Source organism: Aethalodelphis obliquidens, unplaced genomic scaffold (assembly GCF_003676395.1).
Source record: "Aethalodelphis obliquidens isolate GAN/ISIS:26980383/991018 unplaced genomic scaffold, ASM367639v1 scaffold26, whole genome shotgun sequence".
Classification (NCBI taxonomy): Eukaryota; Metazoa; Chordata; class Mammalia; order Artiodactyla; family Delphinidae; genus Aethalodelphis; species Aethalodelphis obliquidens.
In genome coordinates, this window is record NW_020837970.1 from 16,459,469 (window position 1) to 16,468,390 (window position 8,922).

An 8,922-nucleotide genomic window follows, 5' to 3' on the forward strand; every position below is an offset into this window, starting at 1 on the left:
GATGCAGGTTGTAGGGGAGCGGGATTTTGGAAGTGTCTGGATAACTCAAACATACCACTGAGAGAGTTACTCAGGCTATAACTGAAGGTTTAAACAAACTCAGACCTTGGCATCACGAATATACAGAAATATGGACTTCAGCTCTGCCTTCAAGAGACTACACCCTAACATGGTTTCACGACCCCGAGAGAATTGGGGGCATTGTGTGCTAAGCTGAGAGTGGGCAGAGAGGGGAAGCCAGGTGAGACAGAAACAGTCAGAGGATGCTGGGGGGAGATGCTGGCCTAGGGGAAGCCGAGGGCTGAGCACCAATTCTGGGAGGTGGGACCGGGCAGCACAGAGCCTCTTAGCTGTCGGCAGGAAATTATTTCCCAGTTCTGAGAATAACATTTTAATTATTTTCCAGTTCTGTAGAGGGTAGGGGATGGGGAGTTGAAAAGCAGAGCCAAAGCCCCCCGCTCTACACAGGTCCTGGGAAGCGAGGCCTCAGATGGAGGGATACTTAGGTAGTCCTGAAGCCATGTCCTCTGTGTCTGTCAACCCCTGCTTCCTTGCCCAGAAATCCCCCCTGCTTTGCTGTGATCACAGAAAGCCTGTTAAATGCTGTCTTGTGTGTCTCTGTCAATATTCCCTTATTTCCATCCACTAAACAAGCACATGTTTTGGAAGGCAGAGAACACCACTCCTCTCCAAGACTTCCTCATCCTCTGGCTTAATTTCCTGGTATGTGTGTGTGTATATATAATTTTAAAAAAATTTTCTCATGAGAGGGAAGGCCTGTTGACTCTACTCTTAGAGTTGATGCTTCCATTCAGAAAGAGAGGGAGTTGCTCTCCCTTCTGCCCACCCTCAACCTCTGCCAAAGGCTGCATGGCAGGCTCCTGTGGAGACAGACCCACCATGCCCAGAGCTGGGTGACGTGCCTGGTGCCCTATGCACGGGAGGAGGGCCACAAGCCCTGGTGCCCGGCCCCTCGACCTCTAGGCTGGGAGAGCTGACACCTCACGCAGACCATTTGGCTTCTGTGCCCAGAGGAGGTGGGGATATGTTGATCTTTCTCCCTCTCCCTCCATCTCCCACTTCCCATCCTCCCCCTATGCTCCCCCACCCTCACGGGAAGTGTTTACACAGGGCGAGCTTTGCTCTGAGTGCTGGCTGGAATAAGGGCGCCAAGCCACACGTTCAGGGGGTCCCTGGCTGCGTAGCTGGTTTCCCTTTGAAACCCTTCAGCTGGAGAATGTCCTCAATAAAACCAGACTGGGATCGGAGCACAAGTCTTCAGTAACACTTAGCTCATGAGTGAAACCAGACAGAGTATAATGCTATTGGTTCCACGTGGGGAATCTGGATTTTAAATCAATCTGAAATTTCATTTGGAGAATTTCTTCTGGGTGGAAAGTTGAGCTCCACCTTTGAGAGTGAGGTTGGGCTGGCCCACAGGGCTAGAAATGACAGCCATAGGAAGCCACCCATGGGTTGGAAAAGGCTCGCAGGAGCTCATAGCAAGGGGGGTGACATCGAGTGAGATTGGAATCCAGCCAGGAAGATTGGCATAAGGCAGCAGCCGGCCAACCTGGGTTCAAATCCCAGCACAAATATGGAAAAGCAAGTTGTTTACTATCTCAGAGCTCAGCTGAGGAGGGGGCGGGGGGGGGGTTGTGGGGGGAGGAGTAAGAAAGAAAAAAACAAAACCCATGCACCCTTCTCTGACACCACATGTGCTGTTTAAACTGACTGCATTAATTCCTGGAGGAGTGTGTAAGTGTGTGTGCGTGCACGTGTGTGATTATACCTGTGATCAACCATTGTTCATTGGTACTGTATCCACTGATAAAACTTCACATTAGTTAAATATCCGTTCTCTCACAACCTACAATGGGCCTCTTCACCTGCTGGGCTTCTGTTTCGCCATCTGTCCAATGTAGATAATAAAAATAGTTGCTTTCCCTCCAGAATCCACATGGTGGGAGGGAAAGAGCAGGGGTGTTGGAATCTACAGCCGCAGATCAAATCTAGTGCTAACACGAACCAGCTGTGTGACCTGCTTCCCTCAGTCATCCAACAAATCTGACGTTACCTTTCTGGCTCTCAGTTCTCCCACACGTAGAATGGGTCAAAACCGTGGGCCCACACCATGGGGCTGTCACTGAAGGCATGTAAGGCCGTGGTTTTTTCCTGGCAACCACCCAGGCAGGCACAGCTAACAGGGAAGAGCACGGACAGAATGCAGTCTTAGGAAGAACAGAGGCAGCCTACTTCCACTTCTCTAGGGGTTCACAGTCTGGGCTTGTTGGTGAAAAGGATGAACTACGGAGTCAAGGACAAGGTGCTTGCACAGCACAGGGAACATAGCCGATATTTTATAATGACTTTAAATGGAGTAGAATCTACAAAAATATGGAATCACTATGTTGTACCCCTGCACCTAATATTGTATATCAACTATACTGCAATTAAAAAAAACAGAAAAAGCTTTAGAGCCCTACCCCCTACCTCTATGACCACTATGGGCAACTCTTCTAATTGCTCTGGGCCTCAGTTTCCCCATCAACAGACTGGAACCAAACCCATCTTTGCATCTTGGGAGTGCTTAGAATGGGGCCAGGCGTGGAAGTTGCCACCGTTACTCTTTGACCAGACTCCACCGTGTCACCGAATCACATGTCACCGGAAATAGAGACTCAAAATAAGGGGAAAAAAGGCTGGGTCTCCTGCTTGTTTCTGATTTGGTGACAAGTGATCCATTGAAACATGTGACACCGTCCCTTGGCACAGTTTGGGGAACACGGTGATATTTTAAATGAAGTTTGGCTACAGAGTGATTAACTGCTCAGGCAGGTCCTTCTTTCTTTCCTCCTCGAAAGCCACACGAACCTAGCCAAACAGATTACATGGTCATTATGTTGCATTGACATCCAACGCTGTTCCCATTAAATGCACTCATCAGCTTGTAAAAGTTCAATAAAACCCCTTTAGATAGCTTCTCACTCCTCGCCCCCCCCCTCCCCGGGTTCCCTATCAAAAGACACCCCCAAGTTTCCGTGCAGCCGTCAAAGACCTCCACCAGATCCTCCCCAAACCATTGCTTACTAGGCTGGAGTTCCTGCTGAATGGAGAAACTGTCTTCAGAAAGATATAAATAGGGCTAATTTAGATATCTTTATGGCCATGGCTCCACCAAGGGACCTAGACACGAGATAGATTCCTGAGACTTTCTTTAAATGTGACCTCATCTCTTAGCTATCTCCTCTTTGAGAGCAAATGGATTTCAATTACTCCACGCCTGAGCGCAGGAGACATGGAATTTATGCCTGAAATTCCCCCATTCACCAGTGATTCAGGTTTGTTTGTGCCGTCAACGAATCTTTGTGCTGGCGATGCTAATGTGCAGAGAACAGGGTTTGATTTCACATAGAAAAGTTCCCCATTCAGCGCGGCTTTCCAGGTGTGCTGTAGCAGAAAGGCCTTGATGTTCGGGTGATTTGCCATTGAAACCTGAAGTTGATCACCCAGCTTTTGAGGCCCCTCCACCTGCCGTGTTTGTCCCTGCTCCACTTGAATGCCACATCGCCGTAGGGGCAGCGCATGGAGGTCAACAGCAGAACTCTTGGGCCACTGACTAGTTGAGGTGGCCTTGGGCGAGGTGCCTGACCTGCCCACAGGGTTGCTCTGGGGATGAAGCGGAAGGGGACGTTGCCCTGGGAACCGTGCTGTTCTACACAGATGAAAGATGTCACTGTCTTATCTGCCCGCTCTGTCTACTCCTGTCCGCTCGCTTCTCTGATGTTTTAGTCTGGATCACAGCTAATGCTCATACCAGGCAAGAACTGAGGGACTTCTAGAATGTTCTTTCTGTCCAAAGGACGACATATTAGTTTGCGTTACCTACGGTTTTTCCCAGAGGGTTGGTTTGTGCTTTATTTGCATCGTGGGCTCCAGGGGTCCGTGAGAGCAAACAAAAGAAAACTTCTGGCTAGGCTGGCACCCCCTGGAGGACCCGGGCCTAGGAGAGAAAGCCCCTCAATCTTCTGAGAAAGGGGGAGAGACTCCCAGATAGGCTTGAAGGATATCACCCCCAACTAAGAATTGGGTCAGTTAGATTAAAGTTCAGAATTCTGCTGGTCTCTAGGAAGAGACAAGCAAAACTCTAGTTTCTGTCCTTGAAGCCCTGATTCTATCTGCTGAGCCCTTGGTAACGAGAGCTCTGCGTTTCCCTGATAAGATCTGGATGGTGATGGTGAAGGTGAGCTTCCCGTCCTTCTGGTGTAAATGATGGGAATGTGGAGAAAGCTCAGACCCTCTGAAGATGCTGGGCTGGCAGCTTCACACCGCTGATTAGCAGGTGTGTTGACAAGCTTTCTAGAACCTATCTGCGGTGAGAAAGAGAGCTGTGAGGTAAAATGACTCCTAATGTTAAGAATAGCTAAGGGGCTTCCCTGGTGGTGCAGGGGTTAAGAATCCGCCTGCCAACGCAGGGGACACGGGCTCAATCCCTGGTCCGGGAATATCCCACAGGCCACAGAGCAACTAAGCCCGTGCACCACAACTACTGAGCCTGTGCTCTGGAGCCCGCGTGCCACAACTACTGAGCCCGCGTGCCACAACTACTGAGCCTGCGCTCTAGGGCCCGCGTGCCGCAACTACTGAACTCGCGTACCTAGAGCCCGTGCTCTGCAACAAGAGAAACCACTGCAATGAGAAGCCCGCACACAGCTACGAGAGTAGCCCCCACTCGCCACAACTAGAGAAAGCCCACGTGCAGCAACAAAGACCCAACACAGCCAAAAAAAAGCTCATAATTTAGGCATTTGGAATACATGTGTCCATAATCTTCATATAAGCCCTGTGAACTAATTGTTTTTATCCTCACTGTGCTCAAGCTTTCAGCTCAGAGTGATGAAATGACTTTCCCAGGGTCACATAACGCACAACAGGCAGGATCTAGAGCTGGACCTTTGCCAGGACTCTACACTGGCCATCAGATCCAGCTGGCTGTCTTTGTGGCCAGCATGGCTGCAATTTTGGCATCAAGGGACAGCCAGGTGGCAGGGCTGTGGTGTGGGGCAGGCTTCACACGAAGCCAAGGGAAAGCCCTGCCGAGCCCTGCCGGGCCTCCCACCTGGAGGCCGTGTTGGAACAGGGCCCTCAGCCTACATCACACAGGTACAGAGACAGGTGAGCCGCAGGCAGGGGTGTGTGGGCCCAGCCGGGTTCCCAGCAGCAGAGGACAGGGCCTTGTGAATACACACTCTTTAATCAGGGGGCTGAGGAAGAGGGTCAGGCTGGGAGGCCAGGAAACAACTGGTCCTGTTTGTGTGCACCTGGGAGGGAGGCAGAAAGGGAGAAATGGGGTCAGCTTAGTGGCCACAAGACCACATGTGCATCTCAGGGCACCCATGGGCTTACTCTCCCATCGTGGGGGGCTAGAGGAAGACCTCCTCCTCCCAAAAACCTTCCACCGTTTTCTATGGTCTATGTCTATGGTAGAAAGTCTGCACATAGTTTTGGAACCAGGCCCAGTTCTCACTCTACCTTTCTCCTTGCAGATGCAGAAACTGAGGTCTGGAAAGTGACATGCAAAAAGATAATGTCCAAGAGGTCCCTAGACTGGGTCTCCAGCCTCCGACGCAGGGCATTTCTTTTTTTTTAGAATTTTATTTATTGATTTTTATACAGCAGGTTCTTATTAGTTATCTGTTTTATATATATTAGTGTATATATGTCAATCCCAATCTCCCAGTTCATCCCACCACCACCACCGCCCCGCCCCGCTTTCCTGCCCTCGGTGTCATGTTTGTTCTCTACGTCTGCGTCTCTATTTCTGCTTTGCAAACCGGTTCATCGAGCTGCTTCATCCACTCCTCGGCATTGGCTTTCAGGACCCTCCCAACCGGGTCAAGTTCCCCTGGCCTGTGGGCTTCTTCAGGGACGGGGTTGTGACAGAGTTCCCTGGTGTCGGCCTAGAACACGTGTGACAACTTGGGCTCCATAAATGCTTCTTGAATGGATGACTCCAACTTGGGGGGTGATTTCTCTTCCCTCGGGAGCCCCCTTTTTAGACACAGTTCCAGGGATGTGGGTCCCCTCTCTGAGAGCACATCCAGGTGGCAGGTCCCGGGTGAAGCAGGGCTGGTGGTCACTGTGGGCTTGTTGGGGGAGGGGTGGTGTGCAAGAAGCAGGGTGGAAGCACCCCAGGGCATTAAGAGCTTTCCTGCTTATTCTAGGGGCTCCTGGAGGGCAGGGCTGGCCATCCTCACACGCTCCTTAGACACAGCGCTCAAACCCTGCAGAAGCTTCTCAACGACCCAGTCGTGGAGTTGACTGAGGCCAGACCTCCAGGACACCAGCTCCCAGGGAGCCTGGGGTTATTCCCTGGTTGTCACAGAGGAAAGTGCTGGAACTTATTTGAGTCAGATGAACCCAGGTTCAAATCTGGCCTTCTGTGCTTTCTACGTCTTTGGCCCAGGACAATCACTCGGCTTTCTGAGCCTCAGTTTCCCCATCTGTCCAACGAGGCTGAGAGGGCTGCTCTCCCAGGCCCTGCGCATCCCAGCACAGACCCTGGGACCCGGTGCTTCATGGGAATAGATCCAGGGGCCCCTGCTTGCTGCCTGGATGCAGCTCTTATAACCTTAAGAAGTCACTTAAAACTTCCCTGTGCTCCGTTTTCCAATCTGTAAATGACGGGTCTCAATTAGAATAGTGGCTTTCAACGGTGCGGTGGGTTCAGCAGCAGACACTCTGAGACTCACTGGAGGCAGAAGCATCTACCAGCTGATGTCACTGCTGCTCTAGATGCAGAAGCAGGATTGCTCCTGGGAACTCGGTCTGCAAAACTGGGGGAGAGGGTCTTTGAGCGCCGGGCCAGCCCAAACATCCCAAATCCCTGAATCCTCTAGCAGGGACAGTACAGGCCGCGGTACCTGAAGTGTCAACCAGCCTCCCTTTCTGCCTTATGTTGCCTTTGCCTTGGAGATCAGGTAAGGATCTCTGGGTGCAAATAATGCAAATGACTCTGGGTAACTTAAGACAAAAGGAGGTTTCGGGGGCATCCACAGAATTGAAGGAGCTGCAGAACCTCTGGACCTCAGTAGCTTTGGAGACTTCGGAAGACGGAGCTGGTGGGACATCTCTTGGAGTGCCGCCCCCGGTGAACCTTGACTCCAAACAGCCACCAGTCTCTGTGGCTTTTGTTCAGTTTCAGGTCCCCACAGAGAGAATGTGATTGGCCTGGTGGGAGTCAGGTGTCCATCCCTGGCCCAATTAACTTTCGTTGGGACTAAGCCATGGCCACTTGTGTCTCTTGAGAGGATTCCAGAAAAGGGGAAGTCCTGGTATCGTGGCAGCATAATTGATGGCTAGGACATCTTGCCTCCCCAGTTATACTGCCCATTCCTGGAAGATAAAAGCCATGGCCGAAACCTATACATTTTTAAATGCCTCTCCCAGAGCAAAGCAAATTGCTCCAAGTCCAAAATACAGGCACAGGGGCTCTAGAGACATGGTTCGGGGATGTGGGAGCATCTCTTTCTCTGTTTCCACAACTGCAAAAGCCTACAACTTAAAGTAGGATGTGGGCAGAGCAATTTCATCCATTTTGTAGACAGACCAGTCAAAACATATACCTCACTGGTCCTGGGAGGAGTGAGTGTGAAAAATCTGAATGTGCCTTTGAATGAGGAGGAAAGGGTGTGTGTGTGACACCTACAGAACCCCAAAACACATCCAGACAGGCACCAAAAAAGGAAATCACACTTATTTGAATGTATGCTACTTTAAATGTCCTTTATCATTAATAGTAATAAATAAATGGCTCAGGGAGTTCTAATTTTCTCTTGCTCTCAAAAATTAGCATATTTTTTTTCCATTTTCCTAAATTGCTACCTTTTGGATAATGTGTATATAATTACTGAACGCTCCCTGATTCCACCCAAACTCACTCTTTGTTAGGCTGGCTGACTTTGCCTGCCTGCTGTCAGACGCTGGTGAGATTTTTTAAAGCACTGTTATGATTGATGTAATTAAATCGAGACAAGCCTTCCATTTTGCCTTTTCTCCTCTTTCCTTTTCTTCCTCCCCTCTCCATCACAGCAGAGTTGAGAGAGAGAGAGAGAGCATTAGTTGTCTTTGATTTCTTAGAACCACTTTACCAGAAGGTGCAGTATCTGCATTTTGCTCAAAGAACTTAATAAAACACCCAGAGCAAACTTCAGGCTGAATTGTTCTCGTCAATTACTGGTGCGGCTGGGTTTCTCCTCGTTAATTGCTGCGAGCAGGGAAGCCTTACTCAGTGCGCAGTGTACCCAAGCATGTATGGGGTTTAATGAATCATACTAACTCTGCACTCCAAGCAATTAGGTAAATCTAGCTGTTAGTTAGTGAGGCATAAAATAAATTTAATCTCTCTTCTAAAAAATCAATTATAGTGCTGTAATGTATAATTCAATTTGGGTCATGCTACATAAATTTTCTGTTTTTAGTATGTTTTTAAACTGGTTGTTATTAGATTTTGCAAGGTGTGTGTGTGTGTGTGTGTGTGTGTGTGGCATCGTGTGTGTGGTGTGTTTGTGTGTGTGTATGTGTGTGTAGGCTGGAGGATGGGAGGAAGGGACAACTCAAGAGAGTCTGGATTTATTAAGGAAATGGTATCTCACAGGGTCTCTGTTCATTTGGTTCGATGTCTTACATGAACACCTACTGTGTGCCAAGTCTCATGGAAGTTAGAGGGAAAGTATAATAAACGTCTGCCCTCAAGGAGCTTATAGTCTAACTGATAGTGCAAAACCAACCCAAATAGAAAATGAGAACATAAAACTCACGTGAAGCTGGATGGAACAGACACAAGAAAGGGGTGTTGGAGAAAGAATTTGGGATTTCCAATCTAGGTATTTGGGCTCCATTTTTTTTTTTTTTTTTTTTTTT